Below are 20,132 nucleotides of genomic sequence, written 5' to 3'. Positions count from 1 at the left end.
GGAGTCATAAAAAATGCTTTTGAGTCATAAAAGTGAAACCAGGCAAACAAGTAAAAACAGTCCACTTGGATTTTTTGGGGATTTGCCTGGTAATTAGATCCACATTTGGAGCTCTTTGATTTGCTTTCATTTAATTATAGTAAAAGCCATAAAGTAAGTCCTGCAACTTTTCCCCCTTTTTTCTGCATTTCCGGAAACCCCAATTAGAGATGGAATGATGGTGATTCTCAAACGGTTACCGAATGAAAACAATGTCAGTCAACAAGAGAAATCCCGACCTGCTGCACTGTCGGGAAACACCCGCTGAGTCACGGCTGCTGGAAGCCCGATGGAGGAACAGTGTCTAATGAGGTATCCCTGCTGCATGGTTACTCCACAATGAACTTTGAAAACACTGCACACGCAGCCTTCTCTAGTTACAGCGTGGCACAAAAAGGGCAAGCTGCAAAAAAATAATACAATCGGCTATCAAATAAGACTGAACAAATATCACAGGCTTCAGTTTTTGTTGACCAAAGGCATCTACATAATATGCCTATTATGTTTTTTTTCCTTTAGCTGCAATATCACACCACTGTGTGTGTAATAGTCTGTGTCAAGTCATTGGTACTCCGACATAGGGGAGGCTGATTCAGTTCCCAGCCAGCGAAGGTCATACGTTGTATTGTACATAAGGTCACTGTGAGAACCAAATCATGAAGGGTGTTCCAACCCTGCTGTTCTATTTTAGTGCTAAACTTTTCCCTTTTTTCCACATAATAATACACATGTAATTATATTTTAATAACGATACTTGTAAACTCAGTTATGAACAGTGCTGGAACTTCCTCCTTCTCGTTAAACTGTGTGGTTTCGCAAGCATTATTCTCCTGAAATTTTCAGAAACTTCCTCAGACTTTTTTTTGGGGACAAGTATATTAAAAAAGATAAAATCACTCTCTGAAGATTCAGAAGAACAGTTCAGAAGAACTGACTCTGCGTACAAGCACTCCTCAATGTAACAGTATTTCTGTGGAAAACAACGCTGGCAGGCGGATCCTCACACTGGGGCGTAACTAGTAATTCCCTATAAATTTTCTCTCTATTTGACAGTCTATGCGTCCCGCCAGAGAGTATGCTGTACGAACAGATACATTTCTATGAACTTTCTGTGTGTATAAAAGGGTTGTGGAAACTCCATCCATCCATCCATCCATCTTCAACCGCTTATCCGGGGTCGGGTCGCGGGGGCAACAGCTCCAGCAGGGGACCCCAAACTTCCCTTTCCCGGGCCACATCTACCAGCTCTGACTGGGGGATCCCAAGGCGTTCCCAGGCCAGTGCAGAGATATAATCTCTCCACCTAGTCCTGGGTCTTCCCCGGGGCCTCTTCCCAGCTGGCCGTGCCTGAAACACCTCCCTAGGGAGGCGCCCAGGGGGCATCCTCACCAGATGCCCAAACCACCTCAACTGGCTCCTTTCGACGCAAAGGAGCAGCGGCTCTACTCCGAGCTCCTCGCGAATGGCTGAGCTTCTCACCCTATCCCTAAGGGAGACGCCAGCCACTCTCCTGAGGAAACCCATTTCGGCCGCTTGTACCCGTGACCTAGTTCTTTCGGTCATGACCCATCCTTCATGACCATAGGTGAGGGTAGGAACGAAGATTGACCAGTAGATCGAGAGCTTTGCCTTCCGGCTCAGCTCTCTTTTCGTCACAACGGTGCGGTAAAGCGAGTGCAATACCGCCCCCGCTGCTCCGATTCTCCGGCCAAACTCACACTCCATCTTCCCCTCACTCGTGAACAAGACCCCGAGGTACTTGAACTCCTTCACTTGGGGTAAGGACACATTCCCTACCTGGAGTAGGCAATCGATCGGTTTCCTGCTGAGAACCATGGCCTCAGATTTAGAGGTGCTAATCCTCATCCCGACCGCTTCACACTCGACTGCGAAACGCTCCAGTGAGAGTTGGAGGTCACAGACGGAAGATGCCATCAGGACCACATCATCTGCAAAAAGCAGCGATGAGATCCGCAGCCCCCCGAACTGTAGACCCTCCTCCCCCCGACTACGCCTCGATATCCTGTCCATGAAGACCACAAACAAGATTGGTGACAAGGCGCAGCCCTGGCGAAGGCCAACCCCCACCGGAAACGCCTTCGACTTACTGCCGAGCACCCGAACACAGCTCTCGCTTTGGGCGTACAAGGATTGGATGGCCCCAAGCAAGGACCCCCTCACCCCGTACTCCCGCAGCACCTCCCACAGTATCTCTCGGGGGACCCGGTCATACGCCTTCTCCAAGTCCACAAAACACATGTAGACTGGTTGAGCATACTCCCAAGCCCCCTCTATGATCCTGGAAAGAGTGAAGAGCTGGTCCGTTGTTCCACGACCAGGACGAAAACCGCATTGTTCCTCTTCAATCCTTGGTTCGACTATCGGCCGAACCCTCCTTTCCAGCACCTTAGAGTAGACTTTACCCGGGAGGCTGAGTAGTGTGATACCCCTGTAATTGGCACACACTCTCTGGTCCCCCTTTTCAAAGAGGGGTACCACCACCCCGATCTGCCACTCTTTTGGCACTGTCCCAGACTTCCACGCAATGTTGAAGAGGCGTGTCATCCAAGACAACCCCCCAACACCCATTGCCTTTAGCATCTCTGGACGGATCTCATCAATCCCCGGGGCTTTGCCACTGCGGAGTTGTTTGACTACCTCAGTGACTTCCACCAGGCTAATTGACGATGATCCCTCCTCCGCCTCCAGCTCCGCCTCCACCAAAGAGGGCGTAGTAGTTGGATTCAGGAGTTCCTCAAAGTGTTCCTTCCACCGCCCGATAACCTCCTCAGTCGCGGTCAACAGGGTCCCATCCTTACTGTACACAGCTTGGATGGTTCCCCGTTTCCCCCTCCTGAGGTGCCGGATGGTCTTCCAAAAACACTTTGGTGCCGACCGAAAGTCCTTCTCCATAGTTACCCCAAACTCCTCCCATACTCGCTGCTTTGCCTCCATCACGGCAGAGGCTGCTGCCCTTCGAGCCTGTCGGTACACTGCAACTGCCTCTGGAGTCCCACCGGATATCATAACCCGGAAGGCCTCCTTCTTCAGTCGGACGGCTTCCCTGACCACCAGTGTCCACCACGGAGTTCGAGGGTTACCGCCCCTTGATGCACCTAAGACCTTGAGGCCACAACTCACCGCCGCGGCTTCAGCAATGGAGGTTTTGAACATAGACCACTCTGGTTCAATGTCCCCTACCTCCACAGGAATGTGAGAGAAGCTCCGCCGGAGGTGTGAGTTGAAAATCTTTTGGACCGGGGCCTCCTCCAGACGTTCCCAGTTCACCCTCACTACACGCTTGGGTTTACCGGGTCTGTCCCGAGTCTTCCCCCATCCTCTGACCCAGCTCACAACCAGATGGTGATCAGTTGACAGCTCTGCCCCTCTCTTTACCCGAGTGTCCAGAACATGCGGCCTCAGATCAGACGATACGATTACAAAATCGATCATTGATCTTTGGCCTAGGGTGCTCTGGTACCACGTACACTTATGAACATCCTTATGTTCGAACATGGTGTTTGTTATGGACAATCCGTGACTAGCACAGAAGTCCAGTAACAAACACCCGCTCGGGTTCAGATCAGGGAGGCCATTCCTCCCAATCACGCCTCTCCAGTTATCTCCATCGTCGCCCACGTGCGCATTGAAGTCTCCCAGTAGGACTATGGAGTCCCCTACAGGAGCCCCATGCAGGACTCCATTCAGGGTCTCCAAAAAGGCCGAATACTCTGAGCTGCTGTTTGGTGCATATGCACAGACAACAGTCAGAGTTTTCCCCCCCACCACCCGAAGGCGTAGGGAGGCGACCCTTTTGTCCACTGGGATAAACTCCAATGTAGCAGCACTCAGCCGGGGACTTATGAGTATCCCCACACCCGCCTGGCGCCTCACACCATGGGCCACTCCGGAGTAGAATAGAGTCCACCCCCTATCCAGGAGTTTGGTTCCAGAGCCGAGGCTGTGCGTAGAGGTAAGCCCCACCAGATCCAACTGATAACGCTCCACCTCCCGCACAAGCTCCGGCTCCTTCCCCCCCAGAGAGGTTACGTTCCACGTCCCCAGAGCCAGCATCTGCCGCCCAGGTCTGTTCCGTCTAGACCCCCCACTGTCACTGCCACCCTTGTAGCAGCGCACCCGACCCCATCGGTTTCCTCCACAGGTGGTGAGCCCATGGGGAGTAGAGTGTTGGGCTGCCGCGTCACTCCTTCAGGCTGTGCCCGGCCGGGCTCCGCGGTAAACCCGGCCACCAGACGCTCGCTGTCGGGCCCTCCATCTGGGCCTGGCTCCAAATGGGGGCCCCGGGCTTCCTCCGGGCCGGGTAACTCCTTCCCTCTTCCGTTTTTTCATGGGGGTCTTGAACCATTCTTAGTCTGGCCCCTCGCCTGAGACCACTTTGCCAAGGGTAACCCTACCAGGAGCACAAGGCTCCCGACAACACAGCCCTCAGGTTCATAGGGACACACAAACCTCTCCACCACGATAAGGTGACGGTTCCCAGAGGGGCAGTTGTGGAAACTATTGTGTTGAAATACTGTGCATTTGCAAAGTCACGATGAAATGTAAACACACATCCTGCCAAGATACACATTGCACAATCCACGCGGAAAAACAAGACGAGCTTATCAAAATGATAAAATAAAGTTCTTTATCTCAGTGTGAGTAAGTCACATCTAAGGTTTTGTCTTTATTCCCAAATCCCATGAAAAGACCAAAACCATCATGGAATCCCACCAATAAACAAATATGATCTGTGCAGCTCCAGAGTTGAACTATTAAAAACATATTATTCAATGTGTTTTATTGGCTGTTTTAGGTTTGTTTGATACTACATAGCCCGGCGGTTTCAGCATTTTAATGACACCAAATGTAATCCTGGAAATCAATGGTACTCCGCCTGTATATCTCAGGTCATAATATTATTACCATCAAAGCAACGTCTGTCAATCATTTGTCTGGTATAAAGTTATAAATAGAATGCACATTAATCACCATTGTTTGCTTCCTGCATAATCATGTTCTTATCAAGTGAAGAACTTCTCAGTAAGTGACAGATGGTTCAATACCAGTAAGACTCATGTTCAGATGATCTTTACCTAATTAAACTCAGACAGTCGGAGTTGAAGCAGCATTTGTCTGTAAACATTCTACAGCTGGATCGTGAGAAACCTGGTGACACCTTATTTTTCACCTTATGAAAACTTTAAAAAATGTCAGATTTTTAAATGGAGTTCTTGCATTTAAATTACAATATTTCAGTGTTTTTTATGTCATTCTAATATCATGGGAAGGGATGAACATAGTGTTACATTTTAAGGACTGTGAAGAACACACATTTTATGGTTTGCATGTTTTTCCAGCCTCGCCTCTCAAACTAAGTTTTAGATTTTAGATTTAAGAAGTGAATATAATGTGAGAATGCGTGATGCGACTACGCACCCTGCCGTGTGTATAACACAAAATGACCCCTAACAAAATCATCCCAAGCCACATTCTCGGATCATGTGTGGACAATGAGGCAGCAGCAGGAGCTTTACTGGAAACCGTCTAATCATTTGAGCACACAGTTGAGCCATTCAACAGAGAAAGCCACTTACTTAGAATACAAAGACAACTGTGTTTGAGTGTGTGCGTGTGAAAGAGATAAAGAGAGAACTTGTCTGTGTGTGTGTGTGTGTGTCTGCGTGTGTGCGTGTGGGAGTGACCTCGACATGTGCGTGTGTGTACACATCAGCCAAGAACCAGATAAGACAACAGAAAAGAGAAATCAGAGCTCAGTCAGGCTGTTCCTGTAATGCAGGTCATCCGGTGACCAGAAATACCAGCGAGGAGCTCCGGGTTCACGAGTTGGCAAAAAGTGTTGCCAATTACTGGAATCTCTGGCATAAAAAGTACAAGTAGAAACCAATTGTAAAGCGCTGTCTATATTCTTACATTTTTTAAAAGCGTTAATCGATTTGATTGATGACAGACAAGCGGCAGTGGTAGTAGAAGAACTCGGGTTTAAGTAAAACTAATGTAGAAATACTAGGTTACTAGATAGAGTGCTGTATGCAGAGTACTTCTCAGACTTCTCTTACACATATAAGTCTTTATTATGAGGAGTCTAAAAGTCCAACAATTCATAGGATTATACTATATGAATTAAAAAAGCCAATTTTGAAAGATAAGTAGGGTAATTATTGCATGTGTGAATACACAAACGTAACAAAGCAAAGTATTTTCGCTTTGTTATTGCAGGTCCTAATAAAACTATACTATATAAAAATCCCAAACAAGGAAAATGTAGGCCGGCGCCTGTGCTCTGCTCTCAGTAGAAAATCCCTGTAATGTAACACGAATGGCGTCCCAGGAAAAACAACTGGCTGCCATGGAGACGTCCATTGAAGACACCCTGATCTCTTGCGTCACAGGAAACCGCACGACACGGAGCACGCTAAAGAGCACGCTACAGAAACAGCTCCTGCACACTTCCATGGAAAGGCAGCGTGCTGGCAACAGTCTGACGCCGCGCGCTGTTCGCCGTGCCCTTGAAGGCCTCACGCAGCGCCCACACACACTGACTTTAAAGAGACGCTGACTCTCACAACACAACAAATCAACCTCAAATGTCACTGCTACAACAAAAGCTTCCATTTCCTGTCCCGCTGGCCTGAAGAGGAAATATTTGCGTCTTTCAGCTCTTTTCCTAGTAGGAAAAGTACTATAAATAAAAAAAAATAAAAAAATAAGAAAGCGTGTTTGTTCATGTTTACCACTTGAAGTGAGTGTTTAATATTTTTTTTGCAGGCATTAAATCATGGTTAAAACAGAAGCAGCATTGTTCACACACCTAGCAATACTGGTGCGTATCATCTTGTTTTTTTTAAAGTCTCCTGTGAACAGCTGTTGTAAATTTGTTACAAATACTAAACACAGTGCATCTTGTTTAGGGCATAACTGTATCTCATCACGCTGGTGATGTCGCGGGCTCCCCTGGTGACCCTGGAGGAGTAAATGTCCTCTAGTGAGGGTGGTGGTGCTCCTCCCACGCTGGAGCGTCCGTCCCACGCGGTGAATTTTGGCGTGCATGCCAAATTTCCTCAGCCTTCATATGAAGTATAGCCTCGGCTGGATAACAAGGAGCTCAGTAAACTTGGATCATTTTTAAAAATCAAAATAGGACTTACATTTACTTTTTGTCTTTGTTTTATTTGACTTCTTCTTGCCAGGCGACAGAGGAAGTCCAATGCAGTAGTGTAAGGATTCATGGAGGGTTTTGTTTCAACCGAGTGCCACGATGAGGCCAATATGAGGCCTATTCACAGGAACTAAGCTTCATTTGAATTAATTTGAATAGCTTAATGAAACATAAGAGCTGCCTTGGTGCAGGTACCATAATGTAATCAACGCGACTGCCAGAGACTAACGCTTATTTTTTCCCCTCACAAGTTCATCGCCAACCTTTCAGCTGAGGCAGAGTAAGATATTTTCAACTTGACCGTGACTCATTGTCTTGGAAACAGCAAGGTCCTAGATGAGGGAACATTGTAAAATAACAAACTGAGAGAAAATAAAAAGCACGGATGGAACCGAAGCAATATGTTTTGAATATGTAAACTTTGCTGAATGCTATTTCCATAGCAATGACGGTAAGTAAACACGCTGTTTCAAAAATGAGCTCACAGGCCAGAGGGACACAGGGCACACGCAGGCGGATTCCGCCGCCTGACTCATTTGTTTAATATATTGAGATTTGGAGAATTTGGCAGATTGTATTTAACACACCGCCTTTTCTCCTTTCTTTATGTATTTTTTTACATAGTCTTGCTCAGTGTAAGGATCATTTCATGCCAATTTCATTCTGCGTTGCGGTGTCTGAGGTTGTTGCTGCTGGTTTTCCAGTATGTCATGAGAATACCACCATAACATCCAGCTTGGATCGGGGTCCGAGGTATAATGAGGACACCACAGGCACCAAATGCTAGTTTAATGTTAAACTGTTAGTTTAATTATTTAATTATTATTTATTATTTTGGGCCACGTCATAGGCAATGTGGGGAAATGTCCCATAAAACAAGTTAATGAATGAAGTTGATTTTTTGCGCTCCAGTCATAAAGAACACGTAGTGACCGTAACCACTAATCACTAATCCCATCATATGTTCTCTCTCTCACACACACACACGCACACACACACACACACACACACACACACACACACACACACACGAATCCTTGCTGGATGCTTATCTACAAAGATGTTTCACAGTAGTTGGTCTTTATGTCCAGATGAGTCCTCATCACAAAATGTTCCGAGTTGGTCACTGATTTCCTGTTTTCTTTTCTCATCCACTTAAAAAAAAGCCCACAGGCGTCACGGCTGTTCATCCTTGTGGGAAGTGCTACAACAGAAACTGGAACTGCCGTAACAAATGCAAAACTTTGCTCAAAAACAGGAAATAATGTTGCAACATTCAGCGTTTTGAGTCCATTCCGGTACGAAGATGTTATTATTTACTGTACACTCTTGCAAAAGGCCTCTAACCAGAAATCCATTTGCTCAATTTACATAACATAGAATGTGCTGAAATATGCATGACATTGTGAGTTTGACTGATGACAAAAGGTTAAAAGACATTCATGCCGTGTGTGTATCTTGCTAACCATCAGTGGTCGGATCCCTGATAAAACACAGATGTGACCTATTACTGGAGTTTACTGGGAAGATAATTGATAATGATACCAATACTTTGTTTGTTCTGCATGTTTCAACGTTTTGACTGCATGTGATCGGAAATGTGATGAAAAATACTCAAAATATTCCATAATAGTCACTCGGTGTTGGTGGGGCTGTAATGAACCAATTCTGTTATTATTAAACCTGCCTCACTTATATTATGAGGAAATGGGGTGGTTATGAGGAAATGTTAATAATCCTATTACGCAATTCTATAAAATCCAAAGGAAAAGATAAATGTTAAAAGCCAGACAAATACACATGTACACATGTTCACCAGTTGCAGATAACAAAAAATGCAGTGTCACCTGTGGTAATCATCGTGTGTAAGTAAGGTGAGCCACTATCAACATGGCTTGTCTCACACACTTCGCATGAATGACACAATGACTACCCATAGAAAAAAAAGAATGAGAGGAGAAGAGGGAGTGGGAGGGGCAGTTACACTCTTAGTAACAGTTCAAGGAATTGATTGTGGCCTCTGAGAAGCGTGAGTCATCCTGCGGTGTGTCAGGAAACCCTTCGCATGTTGGTCACAGGCGCACAGCCTTAAACAAATGGAACCACGTTCTGTGCAACTCTTCCCTCTTAACCACTCTCTGTCTATTCTTCTCTTTTTACAATCCATTCTCACTATACATATATATATATATATACATATATATATATATATATATATATATATATATATATATATATATATATATATATATATGCATGGGCACGGCCGGTTCCACATTTTGCCCCCTCACTTCCTGCTGCGGATCTCCCCGCTGCCGTTCGACTTCACTCTCAAACTCACAAAGAGCGTTGACACGTGTGTGTGTGTGTGTGTGTGTGTGTGTGTATGTGTGTGTGTGTGTGATTGGTGACAACACAAAAAAAGACGAGGTGAGACTTTTCACTATTAAAGGAGGAATTGCTCAACCGAAGCGTGTGTTCGGAGAGCGAACACACGAATGAGGATTCAGAACATTAAACCCTCAATCACTCAATCTAGAATTGTGTGAGTAAGCGCAGCGTAATAAGAGGAGTTTAAACATTCCGGTCCTTCGTTGAAAATTAACTGTAAATGTGGGTTATTTCTAATGGAACCTCCCACTGGTTTCCAATTATTTCATAGGGTGCAGGACCCCCTGCCCCCCCCTCCCCCTCCCACGCAGCAGTGATAGGAAGTGACACCCTTGGGACCCCTTTGTTTCAACACCTGGTGGCTGTTACTATCGGATGATTAGTTTCCTCTAAACTCTGCGTCTTAACCGCACTTGAGTATCGTGTTCAGTCAGATAAGAGGGTTCCATCTCCTCGTCGCTGTGGGTGGTCTCGGAGTCCTCGCAGTTCCTGTGAGATTTCCGCTGTGACGGTACGCGGCGGTCCGACGTACACGTTTGAGGCCGGACATCAAAGATGTGAAGGTCATATCTTGATGCCAACGTGACCCCCCCCCCCCCCCCCCCCCCCCCCCCGGGGTGAGACGCATTAAAGGAGGCGCTCTCACTGCTTCGAGGAAAAACTGTTGCAAAACTACGAAAGTTTTTTTTTTTCTCAAGACATTTCATGTTACCCAGATGCTTCCCATAAGCTATGGGGTTTGCAACACCACGAAGCCACTTTCACAAAATGAAACGGAACGCCACGCAACAAAGACAGTGAGAATAAAATGCTGCTTTACTTTTTTTTTTCCGGCCTTCCTGTAAATCGAATGGGTAACCTGATTTGGAAGTCATAGAACACAGGTACCATTCAAATGTTTGATTACGGTATTTTAGATGCGACTCATTAAACAGTGCACGTTGCGGACAGACTCCGGAATCTCCTTCCATTCATCGGCCGTCAGCTCTCTTCCTCTTTTTAATTGTGTTAATTGGGCTTGACGACAGACGGGGAAACTGCTCGTAAAACAAGTCTGTTAAAGGGGAGACAAATGAACAAGCTCTCCTTTTGTCTTTCCAAATTGCCTAATAATTATACACATATAAACACGAGTGTATTTAGTTATTTACACTCTGAGGTGTTTTGACTTGAATTCAGTATGTTTCTTGCCGGGTGTTGAGAATACAGCAATACTAGCCAACCTTCTAATTTCTTGACGTTCAAAGGGCCCTAAGGGGAAGGTTCATGTTAAGATAAACTCCCTTTCCAAACCCCTCCTTCCTACAAGAGCATTAGTAGAATAGTGGTTTTTACTCTGATACACATAAAAACACACACATATGAGAACCAAAGACTATGGAAAGTATGCTGCTGCTTCCACATCATACACACACTGGTCTGCTGTTTAAGGTAACCTTTGGTAAATGGGCCTAAATAATAACATTTTCCATTAGTCCAAAAGTCAGACGCTAGATAGTATCTGGTGATCATATCGTAGACGACTTCTCAATAAGTTGCATGCTGCTGATGTGTTACGAACAAGCTCATCTGGTAATATTGGGCTTCAGATGAATCATTTGGGCTGAATAAAAGATATCTGGCACCTCAAAAGTCACAGCGTACGCCAATGTAAGTGAGATAAAATTCCTGGCACGCAAGCGATGAATGTATATCAGCAGTCGTGGTTAGCGCCGCGTCCGTTATCTCTTCTCAAGAAGACGAGGCTATAAAAGTGTGTTCATTTGGCAGTGTACGACGCACGACTACGTGGTATACTGCTGAATTATAACACAATAGAATACAGTATTAAAGTCCCGTTAAGGAACTGAATTAACAGCTTCCCCCAATGGGGAAGTATCACCTTTAGTAACATAGTAATATAGTAATATAGTAATAATCGTATGTGTGTAAGTGAGTAAACTGTATTTATATATACACACATATATATATATATATATACACTTTGTGCTTAACCAAAGAGAGGTCCTAATAAAGACAAAGTGGCCATACATGGGCCTAGAAAAACGACATTAAAAGAACAAAACCCCAAAACATACAATGATAACAGACTAAAACCAGTTTACAGTTGATTCACCCAAACGACTGTCTGAACAGGTAGGTTTTAAACTGTTTTTCAAACAAAATCACAGAAACTATCACATGAAAATAACTCTTTTTCCGATTCACGCATCTCACAAAAGGGCCAGTTTAGGTGTTGGATATGTCTCTGAGGTCAGCCCTAAATCCGGAACCGGGAGAGGCGAAAAGAGAAAAGTAATGTGCTGGCAAGAAAAAAACACACGAGGAAGAAAAAAACTGGCTAAACAAACACAAACACGTGAAAACTGAGCGATTCCTCTCACACAAACCCTCTGCAGGGTGGGTTCTGTTTTTTTCCACTCTTTACAGGAAAGCCTGACCACACTGTTACTATAGCAACCAGGTGGTGACATGGCACTCCGACTTGCTGAGCGAGGACGGCCGGGGTGCTCAGGCGGCCTCACAGGATATGGAGACCACATGAGCCCGACCCTGACCTGAAGGGACCGGCAGTGACGCCAGCCGACAGCCCGCCTTCAGTCCTCCAGGCGTTCTCAAACAGGCACGCACTGTGTCATGCACGCACACGTCCAGAGACACAACCGGCAGGCAGGAGGTTCTGCATTATACAGAGCTTGATAAACTAAAAATGTGTGAAACAAATGCATTGAGCAATTGAAATCATAGCTGTGATGCTGTGGATTGTGAAGAAAGAGCTTCTGTTGAACAGTGACTGAACCAGACGTCATTTAGTGTCCGCGGTGTGAAACCCAAGCTCCTCTGAGATAATGCCAGAGTGTCGGCAGACAGCTTCACGGGTGGATTAGATGACGCCAAGCAGGGAGAGGCGTTTTCCCTTTTCCACAACACTTACACGCGCTGACTCTGTCTGCCCCTCTCTTTCCTGCAGAAACCGTTGTTTTGCATTTTTCATCTGATCAATTAGATGGGCCATCAAACGACGCCCCGGGTTTATAGGGTTTAAGAATTCTTTCCCTTTTCTGTCAAGCATTCCATTTTCCAGAAGCGGGATGGTTCCGCAGTGGTCCTACTGAGCAAAGTTCATCAATGAAGGACGAAGAAACGAGGAGACATGAACAATGCTGAAATAGCTTCCCTTTACAGAGAGTCTTCAGCTGATGTGTGCGACGTACTATGTGTTAACCAATATGTGGCGTCCTCACGCCTCCGTGCAAACAAATAAAACCATCAGGGAGCAAAACCTGTCAGCGGTCGACAGGTAGATTTGTTCGGGCAAGTCTAGGTCGGCCCACAATCAATGTGTTATGAGAGCTTGTACAGGTTGTTCTGCCAACCTGCTCTTTGAAACCCCTGAAGGCTCAGGCACACTGTCACCAAGAACAATTGGTGACAGGATTCTTTAAGGACATGCTCACCGCACATACGTGCTTCCCATGATGCACACAAAAAACTATTTGCCTCACGGTATTAGAAATACGCCTGTAGAGGTTAAACCACAGTAATTGAATCTCTTTGAATGGAGATTAAAGGGCACGCATTTTCCAAGTAAGTTTTTTTTAGACATACTGTATTTCCATTCGATGTAGAGGAGTTTCCAAAAAGGCTCGCAACCTTGCCAAGTCTGGGGTAATCAAGTTGTCACATGAGTTTGAATATGAGCAGCCTTTCTCCAGCCTCTGAGGGGACTTCAAATGGATCGTAGTTAATGGGGAATGTGTGTTTAAAGTGTCAACAGCCTGGAAAATCCTGGCAGGTGGACCGTTTTAAGTACTTTATGCACTAATGAATAACATATAGATTTTTTGTTGGAAGCCTTATTCTAAAATGACCCGTAGCTATATATTACAGTACGTGACAATAATTGGTTTATACATATTAAATACAAGCACGAAGTGGTGCAGCCGTAGTTATAATGCATTGATTCAAAGCGTGGTATATTATTTATTAGCGCTATTATTATTGAAATACACTATCGCTTTGTTCAGGCCTCTTCAGAAAAATTGACTTTTTATTGGTGGGAAGGTTTTCGTCGAACACACCTTTGTTTAATTTAAGATCAGAAACTATACTAGTGGCTACGCTTTAAAGATACATTTGGCAGTTTACAATGAATCATCGGCACCTGTGTGATAAAAAAAGACGCGTTGCGTGGAAATTCGTCTCAACGCGACACAAAGCAAATGACTGTGAAGAACTGTTTCCTCTTTCCTAGTAAGCAGACAAGAGTTACACCGGTCTGGTTTTCGGCCTGTAATATCGGCAGATTCCTGAAAGTCAGAAGGTTACTCATGATATTTGAGTGTGACTCGTTGTTAAGTTAAGCTCAACCCATTACTATGTACTCTAATCAGTTTAGTAGACCACCTACACCTTGATTAAACATCCTTAATTTCTTTGTCCTCAACTACATTTTTTTTGTGTTCGAAACAAGAAAACGTGCTCCATTAATCAGGTCAGGCCTCTTCTGTTTCGAACAAGGATTAAAGCAGAGGGGCATATTGGAAAGGTGTGTGGAAACATAAACTTTAAATGTCTAAATGTTGGGCTGCACCATGGAGTGCATGTACATTAAGACTGCAACCAATAACCTTACTGGTCGGTTTCTCACACTGAACTGGAAATAATTGCAAGGGAGCTTCACCGCCGTCCTTTGCTCTTGTTTCAATGAAGAAATTCTCGTGCTGTGGTTTCCGACGTAGCTGATGCTGCTGCAGCCTCTGCGCCGACCCTCTTCCGGCTCACCTGTTGAGATCGTATACGCTGCTTCTCGGACGCTCTCGGACGCCGAGGCCCCAAGCTGACAGTTGCACTAGAAAAGGGCACTTACCGGTTTAAAGGAGCACAAACGCATTACCTAAAAGCCTGACAAGGCCGGTGCGATACGCAGAACGACGCGCTTTACGGTCAAGTTCCTTTTTTCAATGGCGGTGAGAAGGATTTGGCATTGCAGCCAAAGGGCAGAGGGACACAGGATGAAGACGGTAAAGGGCACATGGCCGCTATCCCGCAGCACTGTTTTGGAAGCAGGAATGTGACTACAGGAATTGACACACATCCATAATTGGTATTGTGGAGACGCAGCAGTGAAGGATGCTGTTCTGGGTAAAGGAAAAGAAGTTCAATAGTTGGAAACAGTGCATGATCGTTTGTTTGTTTACCAAATAAGTGCATGACTCAGGGAAGCTTCCACAGGGAGATGTTGTTCTCCTGCTCACACAGACACAAAGATCATACCGTGGGACTTTTTGTTCTGCATCCACACAAAGATGGGTCAAAAATAGATTCCAAATGATAAAGAAAAGGGCTTTCTTTGAAGAGTGATAGATTTCATGGTAATTCTCTTAAAAAGCAGAAAATGAAAATGACACCAAGGTCTTTTGGGTGCGATACAACATATGTGAGAAAGTTTGCAAGTTTTACAAAGACGGTTCAGAACAGTTAGCTAATTCAAAATTCCCGATTTGCAGACTTGATGGCTGCTCTGACTTTGTTCTGCAATGCAAAATTGAAGTGGTCTTTACTCCTGGTGAGAATCCTTCTCATGCAGCTCCTAACTCACTACAAGATAGGGCACATGACTTTTATTTATTTATGACTAGTATAATCCAAGATAATAAGAGGAAACAGTGCCAACACACACCCTGTTGGGCGTTACTGGAAGCATCTGGATTTCCTCTTAATTTCCTTTGTGGACATGTTTGTCACCTCATGTCAGCAAAAAGGCATTTACCGCTCAGCAGATAAGAAACATTTTTAATAGTTGCCTTAACAACAATGTACAGGCTGCGCTTTCATTTGGAAGAAACCAGCTAAATGTCAGAAGGACGTTTGTAAGTAAGTGTTAGTGTGACTCCTTGCATTCAGAATGGTAACCCATGTGTGTGCAGCCTGATACATGTTTGTGTGAACAGAGAAGTCCTTTTGCAAACCTGTGCAGTGTGATTTACTAAATGCTGACACCTAGTGGATTACGGGATGTCACCCGGCCAGTCATGAGGAGGACGGTTGGATCAACGTGTCTGTGCGACATCTGGGAAAACAATTACAATTACTTACTCACTGCATGCATATTACGAAACAGCACTTAAAACCCAGCTGTTTAAATCTGCTTTTAACCTGTGATGCTACTTGACTGTTCTGTTTTGTTTCTTAATGTTAAACTACTGCTCTTGGTTATATTTCTATTACTCCCATTGTTTATTGCATGTATTTATTAATATGTAAAGCAAACTTTCTTTTAAGCACCACACACACAAATAAAATGAACTAAATTACAACATAGTAAATCCATATGACACAAATTCTACATCTAATGAGAATAATAATGGATTTACCACTGCAAATGATAACCGCAGCCGTTACAGTAAAATAGCATTGATAAAAAACACAGTAATGGTGTCAGCAGTGGTGCTGTGACTTATAGTGTAGCGGTGGCACGGTGGTCGGAGCGATATAGCCACGATCCATAGAAACCAGTGCAACGTACAAAGAAGCAGCAACGTCCGTGATGCATGGCCATGGCAGGAGGGAGGACCAGGGTTCTGAGATATACAGTATGTGATCCATTGGAAGCCTGCGAGAAAGCAAAAAGACTCCAGGGAAATGCTCGAAGTTAGCGTTGTCCGTTTACGGGACATGAGGTGGAGAGAGGACCTCAGTGCATCCAAAGACGTCCCCTAGAAGTAACCCAGGATTTATGGAGCAAAGGCTCTCTACTATGTTAGCATGGTGCTATATAAGCTCCCTAAGATACAACAGTATTGGACCAATTAGGGCTTTGTAGTCGAAGAGAAGGTTTTCAAATGATATTGATGATTCAGCAAGGAGCCAGTGCACAGAAGCTATTAAACGGATTTTTGTTTCTACACATGCTGCAGTATTCTGAAACAACAGGACAGACTTAAGAGATCTATCTATGTAGTGTGGTAATAAAGAATTGTAGTAATCTCCTCTAGAAGTACTAGAGGCATGAAATAATTGCTCTGCATCACTTTAAGACAAACACTTAAATGTGCACGCAGCACTTATTCACCTCAAAGACACATGAAGAATCAAGCAAGTTTTCTGCTCATGTTCAAAATGTTCTGCACGTTCAAAAAAACGTTTGTTTGGAGCTGGTGAGTATTGAGAATAAAGTCATGCATTTGAAGAAAAGAATGGACTTCTCCCATGGCGCGCTGAGCAGAGCTTCTGCTGAGGTAGGACCACACACCACACCAACAACCCCAGAACATCATGGTGCTGGACCCAATGCTAATACAAATGCTTATTTCTTCAGCTGAATGAATATTCCGGTCGGCAGTGACGCGATGCTTGCCACAGCATTATTTTAAAATGGAGGGGAGATCCTGTTTTTCTATACTTTCTATATCTGTGTTTATTTATTGGTGAGGAATTCTAGTAGACATTCATGGTCCCCAGAGAATTGAATCCTATTAACTTCGATGATCCCTTTTTCTCCAACACCACAAAAGGTCAAATCGGGTTGGTTGTTATTTAAAATGACTTTTTTTTAAATCCACAGACCCTTATTACCTGCAGTTGCCCCCGGACTATTTCATGGCTTATTGCGAATTGGTTTTGTTTAATGGACCACAACAACCGAGCAACAGTTTTTTCTCTGAAAAACTCCCCAATTCCTGTCGACCGCCGAGCAGCAGAAGTTAGCGAGTCCCTCAGGTCGGAGCCAAAGAAGCGGAGTGAGTTGTGATTTTTCTGAGGTTGCCAGAAACACAATTCCAAAGGAATTGCCAATGTTTCCCTGAGTCTGCTCCATGGCTAAACCTTTTTTTGCTACTGTACATTTGTGGTTGTTGACGCTGCTGGGGAGAATTCTTATTGTTCTTCTGGTAGAAAATGGATTCTAATGATGCAGTTGTAAAATGAAACCATGAAAACATTTTGTAATTTCATCGTTAATGCTAAAGTATTGCAGGGTTGATGGTTCAAACCCTGTCAAGTTTTTCTTTAAAAACTGGTCCAACTTGAAAGGGCCTATAGTGCCCCAAAGGGACAACTCTTTCCAACTCAGATTTAAAGTTTATTTTCTTCGATTCCTTTGTCTGGTTGGTCCATCAGGTTGAAAAACACTAAAAGTATATGTTACGCAAGAAAGCGCGAAATGTTCTGCTCCTTCTCCCGTGTGCAATGTGCCGACCAGGCGACGACCAGCTCATTCACAAACACATTGACACACACTGAAAAAACACCCTTTTTGGGCGTCCGTGTTTATTCAAGCTTAGGTGGGAAATTTCGTTAAGGATTCTGCTGGCGTCTTGAATACATTGAGTGTCTCTCAGCCGGAAGACATAAATCCTGTTTCCAATTTGCTTCAGTGCCTCTTTGTACCACTTGTTGGCTTCATTTACCCTAATCAGGTTCACATGGACTGTGTCTGCTGGGAATTTGGTGGCGCTTGAAAGAAACCTGCGCTGTGGAGATGAGAACACCTTCAGTCTCCACAGCAACAAATTGTCGCTGTCCACCGAAATGAATCCAGTAAGCCGGTGATGTGGACGAGAAAGGGTTGAAAGATGGAGGAAAAAAGTAGATCCACCCGTGTCCTCTGGCTGCCTGTCTCTCTCCTTTCCCCGTCTCTTGGCGCTCTCTACACGTCTGTACAGATACGGGACTTTTCTATTCAGACATGAGCGTTTCCATCCCTCTGTTCCCGTTCTTGCCGTTTCCCTCCGCCTCTATTGCTCTTTGCAATATCCAAACCCACAGTTCTCTTCCCTCTAGCTGAAGGAATTTAATTGTTTTCCTGTTCTTTTTCTGTCAACTGCTTTTAAAGCTTTCCAATAAGAGTCAAGCCACATGTCATTTACAACAAATTACAACGCTGCAACATAAAAAGAGCGTTGTTAGTTTCTGTTTCTGTGTAGATGAATGTTTACATGAAGATATTCAAAAAATACCTTTTCTGCTAATACACTCTTAAGAAGGTGGTCTAATTTCTAGAATAAGCAAACTCATGATTGGAAGAATAATTAGCCAGAGATAAACGGACTTTCAAAAATACAAAAATCATCCGCATGTGATTGAATCAGAAACATTTTCTCTGTTCCTTAATAAGGTGTGTGGCGGCTGTGAGGCATGTGACAACACATTTTTAAAATAAAGGGAATAAAAAATGTATATTGAGTTAATTTAATTATATTGTGGTGCTTTGAATTCAATCTTCTCTGGAGGTTGAATCCCTCTCTGGTTTATGACACCACTCAATCCGGAGATATCCGCCCTTCAATCCAGTGAATGTGATGTGCTGAAGTATCCAGCGGGACTAGAGATTAAAGATTTAAGACAAGAATTCATTGCCTGAATCAGAACGTGTAGATGAAAGTCTCTATATTAATCATGCGAACTCTTAAAAACCAGACGCCTCCTATAAGAAATCAAAACAATCCTCGTATTCACAACTGTTCAACATCATTTTAAAGAGAGTCTTATGATACTGAAGTAAAGAAACTTGAGAAAAGAAGTTAATCTTTGGAGTTTATTTACTGCTCAGAGAGTCTGCAGGAGGACGAGCCAAGACTGCAGGATCTGTTTAGCTTATAAAGGGCCGATCTGGAGGTGGCTGATGAGGCTGATAGAACGACGAGTTGATGAGGCTGGTGAATCTGATGAAGATTGGGCGCAGGTGCAGGGGATGCGAGAAATGGCAGCGTGAATGTTCTGAAGGTGGAGAGAGACAATCAGCTTTAAAAGAGACAGCGGCAAGATGATGGGCTAACGACAATTTCTTATTAGGAGAGATTGGCCAATGTATGAGAAATAGACTCCGAGCTCAGCATTGGAAGAGTAGATTCTTCCTGTCTGAATTTGCAACTTCATTCACAGGTTGTGTTTCCTCAATAAATTCTGCCTAGAGGTTGTCTGGGTAAAAAACGACTGCACAGCGGGTGCACTCTGTCATGTCCAGAGCACCAACCACAGAGTTATTGCTTTGCACCGGGTTTGGTGTTCTCTCCTGCAACGGTGGATTGCATCGTTATATTCCATAAAACTTTAATGGGATTTCAGCAGGTCTGCGAGATCGAGCCACAGCGCTTTTGGCTCTTCCTTCATACCTCCCCGCTGTCTGTTCCATCTGAGGCAGGATTACCGGGACAGGACGCTGAGTGGACACAGTGTGTCGTGGTTTGGATTCTCATTCACTGGCCGCGGCCCGTCAAGTCACATGGCAAATTATGTTTGGGTTAACATAAACACGCTTTTAATTTGCTGGGATCATCCTCAGTAAAGACTTGTACCCCCCTCCCCCATCAGTCCAGAGAAGAGTTGGTCCACATTTTATATCAGTAAAAAGTATTGGTGTGCAACTCCTAAACATTTTTCTGTCTAAAAACATTTCTCCATTGGTTTTTATACCTGTGATTTCTTTGCATATTATATGATCTTGCTTTTTGTATATTTCACATTTTGTAACTATTTAAAAAAATGTAAATAAATAAAGCCCTTTTTTTCCAAAAGCAAA

The sequence above is a fragment of the Gasterosteus aculeatus genome, chromosome 11 (assembly GCF_964276395.1).
Source record: "Gasterosteus aculeatus chromosome 11, fGasAcu3.hap1.1, whole genome shotgun sequence".
NCBI lineage: Eukaryota > Metazoa > Chordata > Actinopteri > Perciformes > Gasterosteidae > Gasterosteus > Gasterosteus aculeatus.
The sequence above is the reverse complement of the archived record's forward strand: the minus strand, read 5'-3'. Positions refer to the sequence as shown.